Source organism: Alexandromys fortis, unplaced genomic scaffold, assembly GCF_014885135.2.
Source record: "Alexandromys fortis isolate MF-2015 unplaced genomic scaffold, M_Fortis_MF-2015_v1.1 scaffold_18, whole genome shotgun sequence".
NCBI lineage: Eukaryota > Metazoa > Chordata > Mammalia > Rodentia > Cricetidae > Alexandromys > Alexandromys fortis.
The window spans coordinates 16985080-17010503 of NW_026067897.1; positions in this window are offsets into that span (position 1 = coordinate 16985080).

A 25424-nucleotide genomic window follows, 5' to 3' on the forward strand; every position below is an offset into this window, starting at 1 on the left:
CTTCCTTCCTTTCTTCCTTCTTCCCCCCTCCCTCTCTCTCTCCCCCCTTTCCTTTTTTGAGACAGGGTCTCTCTACTACGTATCTCTGAATCTCTGACTGTCCTGTCCTGGAACTCCCTATGTAGACCTGGATTGGCTCAGACTCACGGGGATCCACCTGTCTCTGCTCCACAAGTGCTGGGATTAAAGGTGTGCACCAACACACTCAGTTTCCATTGTTTTCCTTGAGCCCAGTTTGAAGTGAGTTTCTGTCCTTTGTAACTAAACAGCTTAGTAAGGGACCATTAGCAGAATTCTAGGCCACCTCCTTCCCTCCTTCCCGTCCTTTCGGGTCAGAGGCCATAGACATGCCCATTTATCTGTTGGTGTGGAAATGGGACCTCTGAGATAGGCCTACCTTTGGTTATCCTCGCTCCATTTGTCTAGACTGTTCATTTTTCTCAGTTGCCTATAACAAAATTACCTTGAATCAAATACAGCATTTGTTGCCTTCTCCAGAGGTCAAGATTACTTAGAATAGCATTTAATATTTTTATGCCCCGTGTGAGCGATAGCAGAAAAGCCTTTAAAAGAGGGGGAAGGTTGCATTCGCATTTGTCATTCACATAAATACAACAACCTCGAATCTTATAAAGAGAAACTCTGCCAAATATTAATGACACGCAAGCCTTTGGAAGGTCAGGGTGCAGCAGGCATTCAGAAAGCTTTTATCCACACAAAATCATGGCAGACATCCAGGGGAGCTCAAAGGATGCATGACCCCATTGACACATGCACACGTTCAGAAAAAGGATTTAAGACTGAAAAGAACAGGGCCATTACTATTAAAGACTTTAAAGAAAAACGGGTGTAAGCTTTCTGAGAAGTTCTGGGCTGGTAAAGTTCAGTTCCTGGTGGCTGGGCTGGGGTCCCAAGACGGCTGAGCTTGAATTCCATTGCTGGAGAGGGTTACAGCCAACTGGGAGAATGTCCTGAGACCAGCTCATTGCCTTGCTTCATGGTGGGCTCTGCTTCCTCACACAATACAGTCGAAGACTTCCCCAAAGCTGCCTAGAAAAATTATGTCCCTGTTTGTTGACTTAGGAAGTGCTGAGACATCTCAAACATCATCAGTTTCAGGATGTCTCCTTTGGATGTGTTGAAGGCCTCTTCTCTGAATTCTACACAGGTCTGTACACACTAGGATGAAATTTTTTCATGTTACAATATATTTGTTTATTTACTTTTAAAAACTGTCTAATTGTGAGTGTGTCTGTTTCTGTCTGTCTCGGTATCTCTCTGTCTGTCTTTGTATCTCTGTATTTCTCTCTTTGTCTCTTTTTGTGTGTATGTTTGTGTGTACATGTGTGTTCACTGAGGAGGCCAGAAGAGGCTGTCAGGATCTGGGCTCTATGAGTCTACCTTATATGTAAAAGACATGGGGCATGTAGTGACATAAAAGAAACACTTCTAAAGATTAAATCACACATTAAACCCCACACACTAATAGTGGGAGACTTCAACACTCCATTCTCACCACTGGACAGGTCAGTCAGACAAAAAATTAACAGAGAAATAAGGGAACTATCAGATGTTATGATTCAAATGGACTTAACAGACCTGACTTCTCATTGTAGACAATGAAAGCCAGAAGGTCGTGGTCAAATGTTATGCAGACATTAAGAGATCACGGATGCCAGCCCAGACTACTATACCTAGCAAAATTTCAATCACCATAGAAGGACAAAACAAGATATTCCATGACAAAACTAGATTTCACCAATATCTAGCTACAAATTCAGCCCTACACAAGATACTAGAAGAAAAACTCCAATCCAAGGAAGCTGGCTATACCAACAAAACCACAGACAATTGATGGTCTTATAGCAGCAAATCCCAAACAAGGGAAAAATGAACAAATTAACATCACCAACAATGAAAACTAAATTAACAGGAGATAGCAATCACTGGTCATTAATATCCCTTAATGTAAATAGATTCAACTCACCTATAAAAAGACACAGGTTAACAGATTGGATACGAAGACAGAATCAATCCTTCTTCTGCATACAAGAAACACATCTCAACCTCAAAGACAGACATCGTCTCAGAGTAAACGGTTGGGAAAAAAAATATACAAATCAAATGGACCTAAGAAACAAGCAGGTGTAGCTATCCTAATATCTAGCAAAATAGTCTTCAAGCTAAAATTAGTCAAAAGAGACAAAGAAGATCATTTCATATGAAGACAAGGTTGTCCACTCTCTCCATATCTATTCAATATAGTTCTTGAGGTCCTAGCTAGAACAGTAAGTCAATAAAAGGAGATCAAGGGGAGATAAATGAGAAAAGAAGAAGTCAAACTCTCACTATTTGCTGATCATATGAGAGTTTACATAAGCAACTACCAAGGAACTTCTACAACTCATAAACACTTTCAGTTATCTAGCAGGATACAAGATTAACTCAAAAATATCAGTAACCCTCTTTTATACAGATGATAAATGGGCTGAGAAGAAATCAGAGAAACATCACCCTTCACAATAGCCACAAATAACATAAAATATCTCAGAGTAACTCTCATCAAACAAATAGAAGAAAGTGGAAGACTTGTATGACAAGAACTTTAAAGATTTGAAGAAAGAAATTGAAGAAGAAACCAGAAACTGGAAAGATCTTTCATGCTTTTGGGTAGGAAGAATTAACATAGTAAAAATGGCAATCTTATCAAAAGCAATCTACAGATTCAATGCAATGCCCATCAAATTCCCAGCAAAATTCTTCACAGACCTCGAAAGAACAATATTCAACTTCATATGGAAAAGCAAAAAAAAAAAAAAACCAAACAAACAAACAAACAAACAAAACCAACCAACCAACCAAACAAACAAACAGGATAGCCTAAACAATCCTGTACAATAAAAGAACTTCTGGAGGCATCACAATCCCTGACTTTAAACTCTACTACAGAACTACAGTAGTGAAAACAGCCTGGTATTGGCATAAGAATAGACAGGAGGACCAATGGTACCAAACTGAAGACCCAGATATTAACCCACACACCTATGAACACCCGATTTTCAAAAAAAAAGCAAAAAAAAATTAAAAAATATAATGGAAAAAAAGAAAACATATTTAACAAATGGTGCTGGCATAACTGAACATCAACATGCAAGAGGAATGAAAATAGATTCATATCTATCACCATGCACAAAACTCAAGTCCAAATGGATCGAAGACCTCAACATCAAGCCAGCTACACTGAACCTCATAAAAGAGAACATGGGAAATACACAAGAACGCACTGGCACAGGAGACCGCTTCCTAAATATAACCCCAGTAGCACAGACACACACATAAATGGGACCTGCTGAAACTTCTGTAAAGCAAGGAATACGGTCATTGAGACAAAAAAGCAGCCTACAGAATAAGAAAAGATCTTCACCAACCCCACATTAGACAGAGGACTAATCCCTAAAATATACAAAGAACTCAAGAAATTGGTCATCAAAAGAACAGGTAATCCAATAAAAAAAATTGGGTAAAGACCTAAACAGAGAACTCTCAACAGAGGAATCTAAAATGGCTGAAAGACACTTAAGAAAATGTTCAAAATCCTTAGTCATCAGAGAAATGCAGATCAAAACAACTCTGAGATTCCATCTTACACCTGTAAGAATGGCCAAGATCAAAAACACTGATGATAACTTATGCTGGAGAGGTTGTGGGAAAAAGGGAACACTTCTGCATTGCTGGTGGGAGTGCAAGCTGGTACAATCCCTTTGGATGTCAGTGTGGCAATTTCTCAGAAAATTAGGAAACAACCTTCCTCAAGTCCCAGCAGTACCACTTTTGGGTATATATACAAAATACGCTCAATCGTGCCACAAGGACATGCGCTCAACTATGTTCATAGCAGCATTGTTTGTCACAGCCAGAACCTGGAAACAACCTAAATGCTCCTCGACCGAAGAATGGATAAGGAAAATGTGGTACATTTATACAATGGAGAACTACACAGCAGAAAAAAAAATAATGAGAGTTGAAATCTGCAGGCAAATGGAGGGATCCAGAAAACATCATATTGAGTGAAGTAACCCAGACCCAGCAAGGCAATTATCACATATACTCACTCATACGTGGTTTTTAAACATAAAGCAAAGAAAACCAGCCTACAAATCACCTAGACAACAATAGGACCCTAAGAGAGACATACATGGATCTACTGTACATGGGAAGTAGAAAAAAGACAAGATCTGAGTAAATTGGGAGCATGGGGACCATGGGAGAGGGTTGAAGGGGAGGGGAGAGAAAGGGAGAGGAACAGAGAAAAATGTAGAGCGCAATAAAATCAATTTTAAAAAACTAATGGTTTAAAGCAGAAAATGGGGATTTATTCAATATGGCCACATTGAGAAGAGGGACAGAGAGGTCTAGCGACTCCTCCAAGTCCATCTTTTAGGGTCACAGCAGGCTAGGGCTTGAACAGAAAGCAAGGGATATGAAAAACTAAGCAACACGGCTAAATCGTGGCCCCCTGCTCACCATTGTCTCAACCCCAAGGCCCTTTGGCGTTCAGTCATTCTTTCAAGCAAGATCATTGGTCAGTTGTAAAATCTTTCTACTGGAGGCAAGTTCCTCCTCTGCTTGCATCCAGGGATTCAGCAGTTTCTCCTCCCAGCCAGAGGCTTGGGAAAATTCTATGCTCTCCATGCGAAATCTATCAGTGGTCTTGGTAGCCAAAAGAGGAGCATCAGCGTCTCTTTAGAATATGTTTCTTCCTGGCAGGGAGGCCAGTTACAAAGCTGACTGTTTCAGCGAGGCTGGTGGGCTGATGAACTCCTGGGGTCGGGCTCTCTTTGCCCTGGATGCTGGGGTTTCTGGCACACATAACTACACATGGAATTTATTTGGATAGCAGGGATTCAAACTCAGGTCTCATACTCGGGCACCAAGCACTCTCCCTGCTGAGCCAGCTCCCCAGCCAGCAGCGTACATCTTTATCAGTGGCGTCTGCATTTGTCTCCCTGGCTGAACCGTAAAGTAAAGGTTTTTGTTTTGTTTTAAAGCAAGAACAATGTCTCAGCTCAGCCCTCTTTGTTGCTCCATTGGGTCAGTCTAGAACACAGCATATAATGCATGTGTAGAAAAAAATGTCAAGTACGTGGAAAGGAAATATCACAAGAAACCTTGGAGTTGATAATTCCAAGAGAAAGTGCCAAAGATCATTCTGATAAAACCGTACACTTCTGTGGCTGTCTGAATTAGGTTTCCTGATCACCTGAGTAACAACGGAGTGCTTTGAAATGAAATGACCTGGTTTTCCCACTTGCCTCATGGAGACTGGCGTCAGCAGGTTGGTCCTAAGGCAGCTAGAGCTGGGGAGCTGCGGAGCTGCACCCAGCAATAGAGCATTTGCTTTTCACAGGCAATGCCTGATTCCCAGCACCGCATTGACCTCTCCCCCAAACCAAGGTGGCTGGTCTACCGGAATAGATCATATCTGAACCTGCTGCCTTAAATAACTGTTTATAGTATCTCACTGTAGCTTTGGATACTTGGCCTGCCCCTTTAATGGAGACTCTGCTTGTCTGAGATACCTAAGGCAGAACTGGACTACAATAGCTATAAAATCCCACTGTGGGAAAACCGTTTCACTCAGATCAAGAGAGTGGAGTACCCTGGCTGGAGTGGAGATCTGACATTGAAATCACCTGACCGAGGAAATATCCCTAGGAAGGTGGACCCACCTGAAGCCATGTTAAAGAAATAGGAGGAATAATTATCCCTTTAGTGAGAGAATGTGCTGATTCTTCCCAGAATTCCCACCCTAGTGCAGCCACTCGCAGAGCTCCACCCACGCTGTTCTGAAAGTGAAACCTCTCCTTTCCTAAGAATGGTTTCCCGGACTCTCGGAATCTACTCTTTCTTTAAACCTTCCCTGCCTGCCACGGGGTTGAGTGTCCTCCCTATGACTATCCTTCCTGTTGGTTTCATTCAAATAGCATGGCTTTCTCTCTCCCCCCCCCCCCTTCCTTTTCCAGGCAGTTTGCCAGCCCCGGGGTTTTTCTTTTAAACGCTAATAAAATTGTCCTTGAACCGCTATGTTGTAATGTGATGTTAAGTTATTTGGACTCTTTGGGGGGTCCCTGCCACCCAGCTCCCTAATGAATCACACACGCAGAGTCTTATTCTTAGTTATTACCATCCGGCCTTAGCTTGCCTTGTTGCTTGCCAGCTTTTACTTAACTTATATTATCCCACCTACCCGTTTGCCCCTGAACTTTCCCATTCTCTTACGTCGGTAAATCTTACTCTGTGGATTGCTGTGTAGCTGGATATCTGGTCTCTGATCCTCTCCCATTATCCCAGTTTTCTCCTTCTATTTATTCTCTCTGCCTGCCAGCCCCACCCATCCTTTCTCCTGCCTCGCTATTGGCCATTCAGCTCTTTATCAGACCATCAGATAGTCGAGCCAGGCAAAGTATCACAGCTTCATAGAGTTAAATGAATGCAAGGTAAACAAAAGTAATATACCTTAAAATAATATTCCCCACGCTTCTAATTAAGTCCATTCTTAAATTCTTTTATTTAATGAGACTAAAGACCCCAAGAAATGACCCTGATTTTCCCAGTGACATGTGGCGACTCTGTCAGGACTCTTCCACACTTGGGAGAAACGTGGACTGAGAGTTTTTTCTAAGTTCCTGAAAAGTCTTGACTCTGGCCGCTCTCTAGGTCCTATTCTCAAACAGGAGGTATTTTACTCTTCTGTTGCTTCCTGCATAGGAAGAAAGGATTTTTCTCTCCTTACTATCCATGACAAAAGTCACATTGATATTATTAGAGCCATTTTCATCTTTATGATGACCCTGTGTCCTAGTTAGCCTCACCTTGGAGTGATGGAGTTCCTCAAGTGAGGAATCGTCCAAATCAGGTTAGACGTGCCATGGGGACATCCATCAACTGCTAATCAATATAGGAGGACCCATCCCACTGTGGGTAATACTACCCCTAAGTAGGTGGTCCAGACCTGTATAAAATAAACTGGTTAGTCAATGGCCGCCAAAGACAGAGCTAATAATGACCTGGCTCCTCAGGGGTATCTGCATTAGTGTTTGCTTGAGCTCCTGCCATGCCTTCCTCAATGATGAACTGTGGTCTAGGAGTATAAGTCAAACAAATCCTTTCCTCCCCAAGTTGCTTTTATCAGAATGTTTTATTACAACATGGGGGAAGTGAACAAGAGCACCCTGCATTCAGCAATAGGAAGCATCTTTCAGATAAGAAGCCCAGACTCAAAGAAGTCAGCACTTCAGGATCTCACAGCAAATATGGATTAGGACCAAACTTTTATCTAATCACAACCAACTCCAAGCTCGCATCATTTTCTACCTTGCCATACTGCTTATAATTTAGCAGACTGTTTCCTTTTTATAATCCAGTTCCCTTATATTGGAACTCAATCTTACCCGTCCATATTATTAAATAATGATGTGACTATCCTGCATGACACCTGTTTCTTGTGAAAGATCGTTCCCGCCTACGAAGTTCAGTCTGTAGACAAAGGCATTACTTCTGACGTGAAGTGAGGATTCGGTTTGTGTGAACTGAATGTCCCTGCTGTAATTAATCATAGTAATGATCTTTCGCCTTAGGAGCCATTAATATGTAATTTGATAAGCATAAACTGTAAAACGCTTTAATTGTTTATAATGGGGACAGACAGGGGAGTTATGAATGGAGGCCAGAGTTAGACAACAGGGCTAATAAAGCTTGGCCCGGTGATTAACACCAAGAATCACAGTACTGGCTGCAAGGTTAAAAGTAGAAAGGAGGCTGCCTATACTCGAGGCTGCATTCATACAATGGAATGTTACACAGCGGTACCATAAGCAGTTATAAGCACTTAATAATGAGAATGAGATATCCAAAACATTGCAGGAAGTAAAGTCATCTATGTTATGACAATAGGAATATAGGGCACACTGAGAAAAATATTATAAGAGGTACCCACATCTTTCTGCTTTAAAAAGCATGGATGGAAGCTGGAGAGAGGCCCAGTGTTTAAAAGTGTGAGCCATGCTGGGTGGCTCACAACTGCCTACCACTCCAGCTCTTTGTACTCCAGTGTTCTGAACTTCAAGGACATTTGCACTCATATGCAAACACCATGGAACATTAATCTAACGGTGTAGAGATGTGTTACATTGGTTTGTTTAGTAGAATACTACTTCAGCCATGTAAGGGTGTGCTGCGTTTATTTATGCTGCATTTGCTTAACGATGTAAAGATGAGTTGCTTGGCCTGCCTAAGGCACCTGATTGTTCTAATAAAAATCTGAATGGCCAATAGCTAGACAGAGGAGAGACAGGCAGGGCTGGCGGGCAAGGAGAAGAAGTAGAAGGAGAAATCTAGGCTCAAAAGAGAAGAGAAGGGAAGAGAGGAAAAATGAGGGAGAAAGAAAGGGAGGGTCATCCAGGCAGCTGTCATACAGAATGAAAGAAAGGTAAAAGGCCCCGAGGCAGACTGTAGATGAAAAGAAACAGGTTACTCTAAGTTAGCAGAGCTAGTGAGAGAAACATAAGATAAGACCATGTATCCATAACTAATAAAAAGTCTCTGTGTCATGATTTGGGAGCTGGTTAGGTCCCCAACAGAAAACCTGTTACATGTACACCCCCCCCACACACGGGTGCACACATCCACAAATACTTTAAGAATAGTAATAACAATAATTTTTCTAAAAGGTACAGATGTGTTTCTTTTGATTTTTATGTATCTTCTGACATCTCCATAACTGACATAAATCATATGTACAATATTTAAATTAAGAATTAAATGTATAAGAGAAAATAAAGTTCCAATTTCTCTCCATCATTACTCTCAAAAGACAGCATGCATCAAAAAGAAAGGAGAGAATCTTGACACACGGCATGGGTGAAACTAGAGGGGTATTGCGCTAAGCGAAATAGGCTTGTCACAGAAGAATAGGCACTGTCTGACTCCACTTGTATGAGGGACTCAACCCAGTCAAATACAGAGGAGAATGTTGTTGGCCAGAAGATAGGGAGAAGGGAAATGGGATGCTGCTGTTCAATGGGTATTGTGTTCTAGCTACACAAGATGACTGAGTTCTGGAGAAGATTCATATAACCAGGTCCCTGTAGTTAACAGTGAATACTGAACACATAAAAATTCATTAAGAGAACAGGTCTCATTAGGTGTTCTTTCTGGAAGTGCACTATTTGGATATTGTCTTTTGAACCACAAAGTCAAAACAGTTGGGTGTCTTGACTCTGGTTGTTTGGATTCTCACGAAAATTAGGACATTATTGGCACCATTAGTTTGAGCCCTAAATTAGTCAGTGATACACAGGGAGGACAGGAGGGTGAGGTTTTAGTTCCCTACTCAAGATCCTGTAGTTCAAATAAGGGATATCCTAAGCAGGTCAGCAGATGCTTCGACATTAAAGGCTGGACCCATGAGCCTCCAGCACCATCTGCAGCCCCTTCTCTTCTTGTATCTTGGGAAGGTTGGTTATGAGCTGTTAACAAGCTCAGTGCTAGCTCATGTGCTCGGGGATATCCAGGGAGTGTTGGGTACATCTACACTCCAGGCTGTATTTTTTCTTCTTATTAAGGCTCTGGAGACAAGAACATGACAACGTTTTGGCAGCTGGGGCTGCAGCCATGTGTGAGGAGAAGTGATTTGCATGAGTGACACACAACCACCTGGTTTATGGCGATTGACTCTAAATAAGTTAAATGACTCAGACTCCCAGGCAGATACCAGAAGCTAACATACACACGCATGCGCACACAGGCGCATGTGCACACAGGTGTACAGGCACATGCATCAGCTCCTGCAAAAAAAAAAAATACAATAAGAATTAAAAACCCTTCTGTGCCATACAAAGCTACTACTTTGGAAATAATTTTGCTGTCTTTGTCTCACCACCCATCTCTTCTCTCTTTCTTCTATTGTGTGTTTCCTGACCACGCTGCAGACTTATGTCTGAGATTCATCTCATGAACCCCTTCCACAAGGGTGCCCTCAGGGAAACCAACTAGAGAAGTGGGATTGTTTTTCCCTTACCAAAAACAATTCAAATTCCTATCAGTCCCCTAACTGGTACCTTGAGCTCCACTCTGGACGTCTGGCCAAGCTGACATCCCGATAATTCATGTGCAGAATAAAGTTTCACAGTGATGGCTTTGGCTAGGCCTCCGACATCTCATATCCTCCCAGCCATCCAGGGCCTCTGTATCACACTTATCCGTTCTTTCTTTAAGGAGTTCATTTCCTTGCTGGGGAGCAGAATCAGGGTTTGTTGTTCTGGCATATCTTGGAAAGATGGGGACATATGTCATGATATCAGAAAGTGGAGTATAGGGTAGAGAAATCTTTTCTTAAAATAATTTGTTTTCTTATTTTATGTGCATTGGTGTTTTGCACGCATGTGTGTCTGTGTGAGGATGGCAGCTCACAAGTATCTGGAACTCCACTTTCAGGGGATTCAATGCTCCTATGATGCTAGAGCAAAGCTCTCCAATAGGTACAGCCTTCAGACAGTTTGCGCATGCTCCTGTGATGCTAATGTTTCGTTAGACTGTCAAGTGATGATGCTCAAAAGAGTCACCTGCGGTCAGGGAGGTTTTACCTTTGGGATGATAGTAGAGACTTCTTGCCCACCCTCAAGCATTCGTCTCTGATTTTTTCCTTGTCATTCCAACTTTTTTCTTAAAAGTAAAATGTAGCAGGCTCCATGGGCTTACATGTGGCGGATGCCAGCTGCACAGTGGTGTTGTAATTCATCTCTGCGATGCGCGTAGTTGTCATTGGTACTTTCGGCTCCAGGCTGCTCTTGTTTCTCATCGTCATGGTGTAGATGAAATAGGTGATCTCCATTTCATGCACGAATATGTTTCTGAATATCAGCTTATGGTAATTACTACCTGGGCCTTCTCACAACCTGGTTTGGGTGCCAACTTACAGTCATCAGTACTAAGAGAATAAAACCAACTTCTGCCTTGGTATTGGAAGGGTGGGGGTGCCTCTTGATTAGAGCAGTTTAGCTGATCCTCTCCCTAACCCAGAAAGGCTAGACTACTATTTGAGATTGTTGGGGTGGCAGGCAAGGCTTGGGGCTGACCCTTTATTCCAGGAGCAGTGGCAAAGTCATCGGAGGGTTTTAGATGGCAAAACAAAATGATCTCACTTGTTCTTTAAGAAGCTCACCCTGGCTAGTCCCTGGGTCTGTGCTAAGGCTCAGATTTCTAATTTGTAAAACAGGAGAGTGAGACAGACTTTTCCAGGCAGCATATCCCATTTATTCTATCCATTCCAGGGTAAACACGCCAGCTCCTTTAGCCATCCATCGCAAACTTTGGTCTCTGCACAAGCTTGGCTACTCCCTTCAGAATTTATTTTTATTGTTTTTTATGGAACTATATATTTTTCTCTGCTTCCCTCCCTTCCTTCCCCCCTCCCCTTCTGCCCTCTCCCGTGATCCCCATGCTCCCAGTTTACCCAGGAGATCTTGTCTTTTTCTGCTTCCCATGTAGATTAGACCCTTCAGAATGTATATATGTGACCATGTCCTTTGGATTTGGGGTACTTAAAACCCAACCCAGCATTCCAGCCATAGAGCGTCTGAATACACTGTGTGGAATGTAGCAGGGCTGTTGGCTTCTTTGTGGGGTCATTTTTACCAGGTATCAGCAGCCATGGTTTCACTGTAGAAGCTCTTAGCTGCTACCACTAAAGCCCAATTATATATCCTTGCTCTTTGCTAGTCAGGGATCGTTTTCTCTTATCACGTGTTCTGACTACAGCTGGCAACGCCAGGCAGAAAGGCCCAGGGTCTGTACCAGGCATATAATATGAAATGGGTCGGGGACAGAAGAGATCTGGGTTGGGACTCATGAACCACCCTCCCAAGAGAGCCAAGGACTTTTAGAAACTGTACATAGAGACAATTCTTGCATTTAGATGTGCCTGAGGACTTGGACCTTAGTTCCAAAAGGATCATCTGTGAAGGACGTCGCAGTGAGGCTGAAGCCCTGACCGCTGGTTCTCATCCAGAAAAATCAGCTCTGTCTGGAGTTCAGAAAAAAAGATCTCACTGGCTAATTCAGACAAGAAAGATAACTCTGCAACTTGGCTGACAGATACGATTCCAGATCAACTTCTCTGGGCAACGAAGCCACAGTGGCTGCCTTCAGAGAGAAAGGAGAAATGGTAGAAGACAGAGAAGGATTTAGGTCAGCGAGAGTGGGGCCCCAAAAGATCAAGTTCAGGAATAATTTAGCAGATAGGGATCCAACGACTATGTAGCTTGCTTCACAAGTGGCATTTACTTTGAAAGTGAAAATGAAATTGAAGAGAATGAAATTGCTGTATAATGGGCCCTGGAGATGGAAGAGAAACGGTAGCAAAGGGGAGAGGAGTTGCATGGCCTGTCTAGTTAGACAGAGAATTGGAATGTATAAATTTGGGGCTTTGAAGGGTCATAAGAAGATCACACAGATAATGGCTTAATCCCAGCCAGCTCCCAAACGCTGTTCATTAGCAAAGGCACCCGGGCTCTTGACAAGCAGGCCCGAGCAGCCTCATGCTGCCTCTCTCCAAACTGCTCATTTTGGGTAGTACTTCTTAACGGAATAAGACCACTTAATTCAACGGTTAAGCCGAGCGAAGATGGAAAAAGATTTTTACCCTGAATGTCAAGGGGCCTTGAACGATCTGGGAGGGCAGGAGGAGGGAAAGCTAAGGTGTGTTGGAGCAGGGGAGGCACATGGTGCTGGCAGAGACTTAGCCTTGCAAGATAATGGTTCTTGGCCACCGAGCAAAAGGCACATGGACCTCTGCCTAGGGACATCTGGGCTTCATTCCTGGTTTAATGAATGTCACTCTGTGACGACTATAGTCGCTTCATCTCGGTGAGGTTCATTTTATCCGTTCCGAGTCAAGCACAATTATAACCACCATCTCCCTTCTACACGCAGGTAAAAGTTGGCACGGCGCATTCATTGCCCTTTTAAGTCTAACGCTCCCAGCATTCCACTAAAGTGTCTAGGCCAGGCTCTGTCTAAGCATCAGGAAATGGAGGCTTGGGGCTGTCAAATGGTGTGCCCAGAATGTAGCTTTAAGGGGAAATACCATCACCAGACCACAGATAACACAGTTTCAAACATGAGGTTCTTCTTCCAACCAAAACTTTCCACTGTATGAGACAGAAAATTATACCTGCCCTTTCAGAGGTATATGGTACCCTATTCAGAACCCATGTTCTGTAATATGTCAACTTGGGTAATAAGTGACTGTTAATTTCTAATGCTTTCACAGTGTGCTTGTTTATAAAATGAGGCTCAGAATGCTCCTTCAGCCAGCTAGGTTCCTATGGATCCAGTGTCGCCAGAGTGTACAGAACATGTGCCAAGTGTTCCCTATATGAGAGAGGAAGTGCTGCTACAAGCCAGCCATGGGCATGAGCTAAGAACTTGATGAGAAGGTGGTTGGGAGGGGTGGTGAGAGCGTTGATTTCGGCTCTGTCATGTATGAGACATTTGGCCCTATGAGAATTATGATGTCCTCTAACCTCCCATGTCCTCATCCACAAAATCCCGGCATCATCATGTCACTGGGAGAATTAAGTGAGATCTGGAGATGCCTGGCACACTGCAGGTATACACAGATAGCATCCTCAACAACACTACATGTGCTTGAATATCAGTGAGACTCGATAGTCTCAGAAGTGTGTGCAGAATTTCCTCTCTTATTCAGTGGACAGTTGTGGAGTTTGGAAAGAGGAAATAAGGAACCGGTCCTCTAAGGGGGATATCCAGAAACTGGTCCACCACTTCTCCGTAAAGTAAGCTGAATGCAAGCAGAGTTAGGAGAAAACAGTTCCCAGAACTGGAGGCGCATTTGTCTTAAGAATCCTCTGACTTTACACATTTTTTTCTCTCCTCCATGCGTCTCAGGGAAGCCTGCTTTACCACTCTCTAGAACAACTGCTTGGGATTTTCATCACCCTGCAGTGGGCTTTCAAGCCCGTGCTTCAGCCACTCGTTTCTTCCATTCTCATTCATTCATTGTTTACCCGTCTCTCTGCACATCCCGGCAGCCTCAGACTGTTCTTGTGTGTGTGTCCTTGGTGTTAGGCCATGCTTAATAGCGGTATAGCAATGAGTCAGAAGTGACGATGCCAACCTCAAGTCTTCAGTGTTTATGGGACTCGAAATCTGCTTAAATCCCAAGGACAGGGAGGTGTAGGAGGGGCACTGTAGAAAGGGGTTTATAGTGGAGGAACTCAAACAGGGCAGGAATCTGGAGGCAGGAGCTGATGTAGAGACCACGGAGGGATGCTGCTTACTGGCTTGTTCCTCATGACTTGCTCAGCTTTCTTCTCACGGCACCCAAGACCACCCAGAAGTGGCACTGCCCATCAATGGGGTGGACCCTCCTGCATCAATCAGCAATGAAGAAAACGCTCTACAGACGTGCTAGCAGCCTGATCTTCTTTCTCAGTTCAGATTCTCTTCTCCAGGATAACTCTAGATTGTGTCAAGTTGGCATAAAACTAGTCAGCTTAGTGAAGACAATCAAAACAGAAGAAACACGGCCTTAAGCAATGGAAATCCTCCATCACGGTGGGCATTTCCCTGTGTGACTGAATACATGCCTTGGAAGCTCAAGGCAGGGGTCTGGAGGATTTGAGAGTATAACATGAGCAAAGATAGAAGAGAAGCCAAATGTATAAGTGTGAGGAAAGCCAAGCCCCAAGCCACTGTGTGAGCAAAACAGAGACTGGAGGGCTGACCCCATTCGAAGACTGACATGTCGGGAATGAACCCAAACAAAAGAGCAGAGAATGTTACTTGCAAAGATGAATGTAGATGAGAGAGGGGAACTCAAGGACGAGTTCAAAGGACAAAGTTCTAAGAAGGATGTGTCCAGCCTTGTCAAATACCCCAGGAAAGTCACTGAAGGTGAAATTTTAAAAGTTCATTGGATCTGGCATTGAAGGATGCAACTTCAGAGAGAGGGTACGAGAACAAAAGGAGGGTTGCTGAATTGCGCACTTTGCAGTCAATGTCAGTACGCAAGAGTTGGGGGTGGGGTGAGTGGACCTGCCAGGGCTTCTACCAGGTCTTGGGAGAACTTCTATGTGAAGACCTTTCCCATGAGTAGTGGCAGAAGAAATGAAGTGTGGGACTCGGGGGGGGGGGGCATTGGTGGTGGAGAGGGATGGGAGAATGAAAGATTGTTATGGTTAGATTTCCAGTGCTGTGAGGTTAAGATGCTAGAGGTAGATCTTAGCAGGCATATGCTGTGGTTGTGAATAAGAGCTTCTGGAATGAAGAGAAGGCCAGTGACTCAGGTAGAGCCGGACTGTGATGGGGCGGTACTCCTTTGTAATCCAGCAGTGCAGAAGCAGGAATATCAGGAGTTCAAGGCCAGCCTTGGCTACACAGTGAGTTTGAAACTTGCCTAGCCTACATGAGATTTTGTCTCAAGACAAAAACAATATTCTAGAGAGTGAGTTGCTGGAACAATCTTTTCTCAACAGATCTTGGTAGCAGCGGAAAGTGGGGTAAATAGTAAGACCATAAACACACGCCAGCATTCAGCCAAAGGTGAGTGAGGGCTTTGTGATAGACAGGGGTTACTATGATCTCCAGTAAACCCAGTGATGGAAGTGGGTTGATACATGGGAATTCTGGAGGAGACAATGCTATAAACGGATATTGACCCATGGTGGCAGGAAGGTGTTTGGAGCACATGGGAATGGGCCTTCATTTTAAGAGCGGTGAGAGTGGGCACGGATATTGCTAAGCCCTGAGATGCGGGCTGAGTGTTTTCAGGGTGCGGTGATGAGCCTAGAGGACAGATGAGCTACTTCCTCTAGAGAAGGCTGGAGAGAAGCAGAATCATTAGGGACACACCACGTGCCTGGCCATGTGTTAATCACTTGAGTAATGACAGCATTTGGCCCTGCTCTGAGGGTCCCTGGAACCTTTCTGAGCACCCATCTGTGCCGCCAGACCTTGAAGGGTTGACTGTTTTTCTCTGCTCTGTTGGCTAAGCCATGCTCACACAGGGATAATGAAGGTCTCATTTGCCTGCGACAATATGGTGCCTTTCTGCATAATTTACATGTTTTCTTCAAGGCTCAGACACTAAGTAATGAGGGAACAAACTCTGGTGCAGGTCTTGCGCCTGAGAAACGGGAACCTACACTCTGTGCCTTTCTGCTTTGACGGCATCTCCCTGGGCGACACTGCTCTAGCCTGGCCTTGGCGGAAACCTCATAAAGGGAGGACTTGGACTCCTCATGGTGACTGGAGGCATCTACTTGCAAGTTCTGTGCCACCGTCACCTCCTGACATTCAGCTGCAGTCAGTAGAGTTATAAATACTCCCCTAAGATTGGATTCAGTTTCCGATTGGTAAGAACATTAACTATCGCTTATTGAGCGCTTAGCTGCGACAGCCGTTAGGCTCCAGATTCACGGGAACTATTTTGTTTTTTAATTCTACACAACAGTCAATGAAGCAGGTTCTCTCTCAACTGAATGTTTGGGGAAACCAGTTCTCCGTGCATTCAGCTCCCGAGGGAGTTGGTATTCCCATCCCGGTTTCTCGGCTCTAGAACCTGCCATCTTAGCCGTAGCCTAGTCACGGACTTAGCTGTCCTTCCCTGTGTCATATGGACTCATCATATCCATATACTAATGGTGTCTTGGAGTTTGTACATTTGTTTACTTAAATATCTTTCACTGAATACCAACTCTGCACTGGACCTTGTGGAAGAGGACGTGGGGGAGCTGAAAATCATTAGAATGAATTATGGGAGAAGTCTCAGAGCCTGAAGTGGAGCAAGCACTAACTCTAAAGGGCATTTGCTAGCCGCCCTTCATAGTTTGGACATCCTTCCACGTGTAATAGGGGGTCCCTGGGGATTTTAAAACATTGACAGAGCAGACAAATATTTCCCAGCTACCTCCCATGTTTCAGATATTCAGAGGGCCACGATACAGGGAACAGGGTGAGACAGACAGGAGTCTGCAGAATTCAAGGACTGTCGGAGGATGACAAGCTTGTGCCCTCTGTGGATCACAGGAGAGTTACAACCTGGATCTCTCATCATGAGACATGATCAGATACAGAGAGCGGCAGAGGGAGGTCTACAATGAACCAGGCCCTGGGTGAAAGCATGACTTTAGTTAGAGATGTTCTAGCGAAGATGTGAGCATAACTGTGTCCATGCCCTCCTACCACCCTCTCCTGGGACTCAGTACCAGGCATTCCGATGGCATCTTGTTGGCGTTGAGAAATGTGTTATGGGATTTCAATCACACCCCTTTGCCTTCTGCTGTTGAACTAGCCTGGAGTCCCGTGGGCCTGGAAGGCAGGTATGCGCTGAGAGCTCGCGCTGCATAGTTTGATTTTGGTCCCTGAGACTTAAACATGCGTCAAAGTCAGACAAGACCATTGTCACTTGGGATGGGAAGTCAGCAGAGCTGCCTCTGTTTTCTAAGCCTTAGAATCCAAGATCCGGGATCCTGTCAGATCTTCCCAGTCTCCTGGTTTTGCCTCCGTCAGCTCCCAAACGAGTTCATTGCTCTTTATAAATTATAATCACCTTTGCCCTAAATAAAGAGCAGCTGTCACTTCAGGCCACTTCTGCCTCCATGGTTCCAACCTCAAGAACTCCTGATGGTTTAGCCCCAGGTTATTAATACGGAGTGGGGATTAAGTGGCTAAGGAGCAAAACTGCAGTGAGGTGTCAGGTTGCTGGAGGGAAGGGGACACTGCCGGCACAGCCCGGGGAGTAGCCGGAGAGTAAATGGTGACACATAATCTCTGTAGACCCTGCTGTGGCGAGGGTGAGGCTGAGCCGTGGAGAAAGTTCTATTACTGTTGATTTTGAAAGGAGTCAACCGCCAGCTCGGCAGGGACACTGCGAGCCTGCTTGCTTCCCTGGGAGCAGCAATGGCAGCGGGCTGGAATTCTCTTAGGAAAACACGTCTGTGTTCCACGGCTACTTATTTATTTATTTAGGGACGTTCCGTAGTTAATTATTTACTTAGAGATGGGTGTTGCACCATGCGGGTTTTGCTGACTTGGAATTTGCTATGCAGACCAGGCTGACCTTGACTAATAAGCGGCAATTCTTCTGCCTCTGCTCCTTGAATGCTGGAATTATGAGCATAGGCCATCACACCTGACGAGTGGTCACTTTCGGTTGTCAGCTATAAGACAGCATGTTCAGAGGAGGAGACAATGGTCTGAAAGACGAGAGATTTGGTTCAAGTCTCTGCTACTGACTCAAAACAAACAGCTTGGCTTCTGTGCTTCCTGACCCTGCCTCCCCCTATTTCAAAAGGACCAGATGATCACTCTTCTCTGGCTGCTGCCACCCAGATTCCCTTCCCTGTGATGCCCAAGAAGGTGAAGACACAATTCCACCAGGTTCCCACTTTATGTAGAATGATGTGTGTGTGTGTGTGTGTGTGTGTGTGTGGTGTGGGGCTGTGCTCCTTTCGGGTCAGCTGGTAGGCTGACAACAGTGTCTTTATTTGCTTAAGATAAGAGGGGTAAAGAAAATAATAATAAAAGTGCCCAGCCCTTACTACTCAAGCCTTGGGACCTTTTCAAGACAGGGTCTCACGAAACCCAGGCTCACCGGGTAGTTGAGGATAACTTCAATTTCTGATCCTCCAGCCTCCACCTCCCAAGGGCTGAGATTACAGATGTGTGTCACCGTGCCCATTTTACGTGGCTCTGGGCGGGTAGAAACCAGTGTGTTGTGGACAAGCACTTTGTCAACTGAGCTGTATTCCCAGGCCCAGCATGGGCCTTTTCACTGAGCCTTCAATGTCTGGTACATTACCCACCCTTTTTAATCCTATTGGTTCTGTTGAAGGATTTTGTTTTTTTGTGAGGGTTCTTTTTTGGGAGGTTTGGTTTTTGGTTTTCTATTTTTTTTTTTTTAATGCTTTCAACTGCTGCTTTCAGTCTTCAGTCCTAAAGGGCTTCACGGAAGCCAACCAAGCATGTAACACTTCAAAGAACTGGAGGCCATTGAACACTCCTAATCCCCTCTTTGGGCACAGCATCTGCCTTTGCACTCTGCTCTGAGATTCTGCAGTGAGCAGTAGTAGAAAGATCGGGGACTTCGGAGCAGTGCTGTGGGACCCTGGGCCAGGGCCCATCTCCCAGGGCTTCTGGCTTCCTGTTTGTAAAGAGAAAGTGGCAGTGAGTGACTGGGGACTGACGGACATCTAACAGCACAGAAGGGCATGGTCAGCAGGTGTGGGGTCCCTCCTCTTCTTTCAGTGGAGTCTCACCGTCTCCTCTACCCCAGTTGATGTCAACATGGGGACCTCTTCCTTCCTTCTATCGTGCTTGGAGGTGAGGTGACCAAATCTGGCTAATGAGAGGGACAAGAGAGGGAATCTGGAGGTTTGGAAGAATGTTTCCTCCTTCTTAGTAAGGGAGAAAGAGACACAGAGAGAGACACAGAGACACAGAGACACAGACACAGACACACACACACACACACACACACACACACACACACACACACAGTTAGCCCAATTGCTCCTCTACATACTGTGCTTTCTGGGACAGCCTCTATAGTTAACTTTGCTACTGGCCTGCGAACTGAAAGAAGCAGAGCTCTCTCAGCCCTCATCTTCTGTATCTTATCTGTGGACTTCTTGCCATGTAGGTGGACACATACACTTTATCATTATTTAAATTGATTTCCTGTGGAATTTTATGGTCCCTGCAGCCGAAGGCATCCCCTTACCCTCCTTGGTACAGTCATTTGCTCTTTATCGTCCATCCTTCCTGTTCTCATCCTCTATCCCAACTTCCTTCTGGACTTGGAGCCTCGGAGTCGGCCTTCCCAACCATAAAGCACTCCCTCTAATCCTTAAGCAGCTGACATTTGGCCATTTCGATCTTAACAAGCCCCACCGTTTTTCTTTGGCTCCCAGTTCCCAGGAGTGCCGAGTATTATAGGAGAACTATAAAACAATACCCGGTGGTCGTATTCTAAGTCCCTGTTTCCTTCCCTTCCGGGGGCCTCAGCAGCTGCTGAAGTCAATCTGGAACACACGCTATTTCCTCCTCCATGGACTTATTTGTGATGTTGCTGCCAGGGTAGATGCTCGCTCCCCCTCCCTCCCGTAGTGCGGTCTTTCCGGGTCAATCCCAAACATCACCCTCATGTCAAGGGGCAAATGCCACCTCCTGCGAGCTTCTGCAACATCACATCTCCTTTCAAACCCCACCTCCTGATAGATTTTGTTCTTTTATATGCCCGGTAGAACTTGATTTATATAGATATGCTTTCTTAAATACAAGAGCCACACAAACACACATTGGGAAAGAAACAAAGGAGAGAGCCAGGATGCTAAGCTTAAATTAGTCAGACTCCAGCTTGAAGATGGGCTCTGTTCAGCAGCTCCGGGAAACAGGAAACATTATTCAACTTGGTGCAACAATTTTTATGAAGATGGAGCTAGTAATTGCTACTTAAGATAGTTGAGAAGATTAGACTATGATTATATAAAGACATATAGACTACCAGGCACATAACGAGTCTAAATATTACTTTCTTTACACCATCTATCTTTCTGCTGTCCAAATTTACCTCACCGTGTGTATGTGCGCGGGTGGGGGTGTCTTAGTTAGGGTTTCTATTGCTGTGAAGAGACACCATGACCACAGCAACTCTTATAAAGGAAAACATTTAATTGTGCTGGCTTGTGCAGAGGTTTAGTCTTTTATGGTCATGACAAGAAACAAGGCAGCATGCAGGCAGACATGATGCTCAGAGGGAGATGGGAGTTCTTAAGTCTTGGCTCACAGACAACAGGAAGTGGTCTCTCTCACTGCATCTGGCTTGAGCATAAACACTTCTTGCATGTTGGAGGAAGTATGTCATGTACTCCAACAAGGTCACACCTTTTAATAGTGCCTTTCCCTTTGGGGCCATTTTCTTTCAACTCACCACAGGGAGTGTGATGTGTACATTGATAAGTGTGTATTTATGGATGTGGGGTGTATGTGCATTTGTTGAGCATGTCAAGTATTTTCCTTTGCTCCCCACCTTTCCTTTTTGATACAAGGTCTCTCGCTGAACTTGACGCTTATTGGCTGAGCTAAGCTAGCTGGCCAGTGACCTTTAGAGATCTGCGTGTCCCCACCTCTGGTACTGGGGTTACAAGCATGTGCTGTCACGCCTGCTTTCTCCTTAGGTCCCGTGGATCTGAACTCAGATCCTCATGTTTACCCAGCAGGCAGTTTGCTGACTGAGTCATCAACCCAGCTCTCCACAAACCTTTTCTCCACGATGTGCAGCCTGCTCCCTCCTGTTTGAAACATTCTCCATTCAGGGGAGGACAAAAGCTGGCAAAACTTAGGGAACACAAAAGCTTTCAATGTTCTCACTGAGCTCTTCTGAGGTTATCCAAGCAGCAGAAGCTTGCTGGGCGGGGAGAGCAGACTCTACGGTGCCACCGCCTGCAAGCCGTAGAAGTGACTCCAATAGCGCAGCTCTCCTGAGTCATCACCCACTCTGGGGTGGTCTTTGGAGAATGCAGCTGCCCTGCCTGTCAATCATCCATGTTTCATTTTCCATCCACACTCCTGTAAGTGGCTGCAATAGACCCCTTGCTTCTTCAGACGGGTCTTGGATACAATTGCTTCTTTGGTCCACCAGTTGCTCTCTCTCTCTTGCTGAGGTGAGTGGGCACATCTGTGCACCTTCTCAGAAAAACAACAATGGAACACGCAGCTATTGAGGAATCTGTAATAGTGTACATCTAAATTCCTTTTGGCAACATTCAAGGGCAAATCAAGTTCTACCTCCTTTGCCCATCAGATTGAAATATAGACGCGACCTGAATATTTTCTGCTGCACGGCGCCATAAGCTGGGAAATGATGACGAAGAAATAGGCCTTTTCTCTAGAAATCACGGGGTACTTCACAAGTAGCAAGTGCTTCTGTATGGCAGATTGCTCTACTCGGGTGCTTATGCCCTCCTCCCCGCGGACAAAACTCCTTCTTGCTGTACCCTTAAGTGGTCCTCAAACTTCCTTAGGCATAACGACAGATAGGCAAGTCCTGAGTCTCATCCTTAGAGATTCTGCTTGGCTGGTTGACCTGTGTAGTTTTTGTCGACTCCATGCCAACCAGAGTCATCATGGAAGAGGGAACTCCAGTTGAGAAATTGCTTCTATCAAATTGACCCGTAGACAAGTCGGTGTGGGGTTTTCTTGACTAATTATTGATGTGTGAGGGCCCAGCCCACTCTGGATGGTACCACACCAGGCTAGTGACCCTGGATTGTGTAAGAAGGTAAGCTGAGCAAGCCATGGTGAGCAAGGGATCAACAACATTTCTCCATGGTTACTGCCTTCAGCTCCTGCCCAGAATTTTCTCGATGATAAACTTGTGATGCGGAAGTGTACATTAAAATGAACGCTTTCTTCCCTGAGGTGCTTTTGGTCGGTGTTTCTGTCACAGCAACAAAGAAGCTAGCTAGAACACGGGGCCGGGATGTGCCCACGGCTCTCCATCACTAGTCAGGGTCCAGCAGAATCATATCACTGAGAACTGGGTGATAGGTGGTGACTAGGAAAACAGGCAAGGTAAGTGTGCTGTGACAGAGAAGGTAGACATGGCTAAAACCAAGGGCACATTTTGTACCCATTTCTTGAGTCAAAACTGCCTCCTAGCAGAAGGAAGGTTGTTAAGACTTGAGATACTGATGAAAGTTACAAAGTCCAGCAAGCTCAGAGAGTTACAAGGACCACAAGGCCCTTCCCCAAGGTGATGAAAACAGCAGACAGTCCCAGGGAGAGGAAGCTCTTCCATGGAACTGACTGCAAACTGTGCTGCCAGCTCCAGGGATTCAGTTGTCATGAGTCATCACTCCTGTGGGCCTGGAGTTGTCAGTGATGGAGCTGCCTTTGAGTGACCCTTGTGCCCTTGACAGCTCACTAATGTCCTGGGAGTCAGCCCAAGAGACTCATTAATTCACCCATCTAGACTTGGGTAGAATCATTTTTTCTGTCTGTTACTAGGGACCTATCTGTGATGAACAAAAGATTTATACACAGCCCCAACAGCATTCATTGGCTCTCAACCAATATCATATGACTAAAACTAAGACGGGGGCAGGGATCCTATGACAAAGGGCACATGGGTAATTCCAAGAGGTTGAACTGTAACGAGGAAGAACTTTGACATTGGTCTACAAGATGGATACACATAATCTCTAGATCTCTTCTGGAAGCCTGGATGACGAGTGACTGTCTAAAAGTAAGATGTGAACCAAAGAATAGAGTTCCGTTGACAGATGCTTGCCTATAGCATGTAAGTCCCTGGGCACAATCCTCAGCATCATATAAACTGGGTGTGGTGGTTCATCCCTGCCATCTTAGCGCTTGAGAGGTAAGGCAAGAGAATAAGAAGATCGAGGGCATCCTTGCTGCATAGGGAAGTTGAGCTAGTATGGAGCCTATGATAAAGAAATACATGAATAAATATGGATGGGCAGGTGCATTTGGTGACGAAGCCAGTGATGAATGACGAAGGGGTAGAACCGTCAGGAGCTCCTGCAAGGCAAACAACAGAATTTCCTTTGTCAAAGTTATTTCATTGGCTTCTCGTTATTTTATGGGTTCGCTGTCATTGTTGCCTTGCTTATTTGCTAATTCTTAGTTTTCCAAGGCAATGTCTGAATTTGTAGCCCCCACTGACCTTGCTGGCCTCGGACACGAGACAGTCTTCTTGCTTCTATCTCCCAAGAGGTCCCTATTCCTTTATATAACAGCTGATGAAAATGGAAATAATCCAGAAACAGTTCTCCAAATATTTGGAGAAAATAACCGTGGGTGAGATGGGTTACTTGAAGGGAGTGGAGATTACGTAATGGCCACCAGTCATTTTATTGAAACCTTATTGGGCCAGGCAGTTCATGAAAAGTATCTCTAATTTCCCAAGCCTGCCCGCAAGGGAAGTGTTGATTGTTTTCAGAGGGGAAGCCTAAGCTTCGAAAAGGAGGAGACGTTTGCTGGGATCACAAAACGAAGAGAAACACTCGGAGGGTGAGCTCGTACTAGCAGCTCCCTTGGCGTCTGCTTGGGCACACGTGTGGAGGCTTTACCTGATAGTGTCAGGGAAAGCCCTTCCAAGACCTACCCACCCAGCCTAGCCAGACACCTAGCCCAGAGAGAGAGAGAGAGCTTTCTGAAACAGGAGGAGACCCAGGAAGATTGCTCAGTTCTGGGGCATGCTGCCTCCCAGCTGGGGATGAGAGTTAATCTTGAAAATCAATTCAGTGCTTGCTCTTGCCACAGACACTCCCCAGGGCAGGCCATGGCTCTTCTCTTACTGCTAAATGGCACAATAAGTGGAGAATTGAGCAAGACAAGGCCTGGCGTGTGGAGGTCGGGGGGCCATCGCGTGCTGGGCCTGGAGCCGCCGATAAAGCGCTTGCTGAGGGGCTTGTCTGTGGCACATGCAGCCTCCGGGGCAGACAGGGCATGGATGGATAGAAGTAATTGTAGCCCTTCAGCCTCAGAGCAAGCACAATCAGTTCCTTCAGGCAGCGTAGCTCTCTCCCTGACAGCTTGGGCATCTGCCCCTTAGCTTTGTGGAGATATTGTTCTCTGTGGGCTGATTTCTGAACTGTGGTCCTGTCCTTCTGAGATCTCCCAGAGAAGGCAACGTCTACATTGAACAGCGACTCAACAGGGAGCCCAGCCCTCTTATGGGTAGTTGTGAGCCTTCAGATACCTCAGGTCCATGTTTCTTAAGGATACAATTAGACCACACTGCTCTAAGACTAGTGGACTATGCTAGATGGTGCTAGAATCATCTCCCACATTCTGGAAAGCAGGCTGTTCTGTGACCTCCAAAGTCATGCCACTCTGTGTGAACACACACACACACACACATGTACAGGCACTGACCACACACACAAACCATACACAAAGATAAAATTCTTAAATAAGTAAATAAACGATCTCTCTGGCCATTGGTGGGGGGAAATTTTGAGGGGCTGTTGTGTATAGTTTACATGTGGAAAGTCTCTCGTGTTCTTTGAAAATTTGCCCTTCAGGTGGTGGCACTGTTTGGGGGAGATTGTGGACCCTTTGTGAAGTGAGGTCCAGCTAGAAATGAGTTGCTGGGTGCAGACCTTGGGACTTAGAGCCTAAACCCGCTTCTGGTCTCCTGAGACATCAGCCGACTGCCTTGTGCTCTTGTTGCCGTAGCCACGAGCCACCTATGTGACCCAAAAGTCACCACTATTGTGACTTCCCTACCACGATGGACCATATTCCCTCAGACATGAGCCCAAAGTGGGCACTCTTCCTCTGAGCTGATTTTGTCAGGTATTCATTCTGCCGCA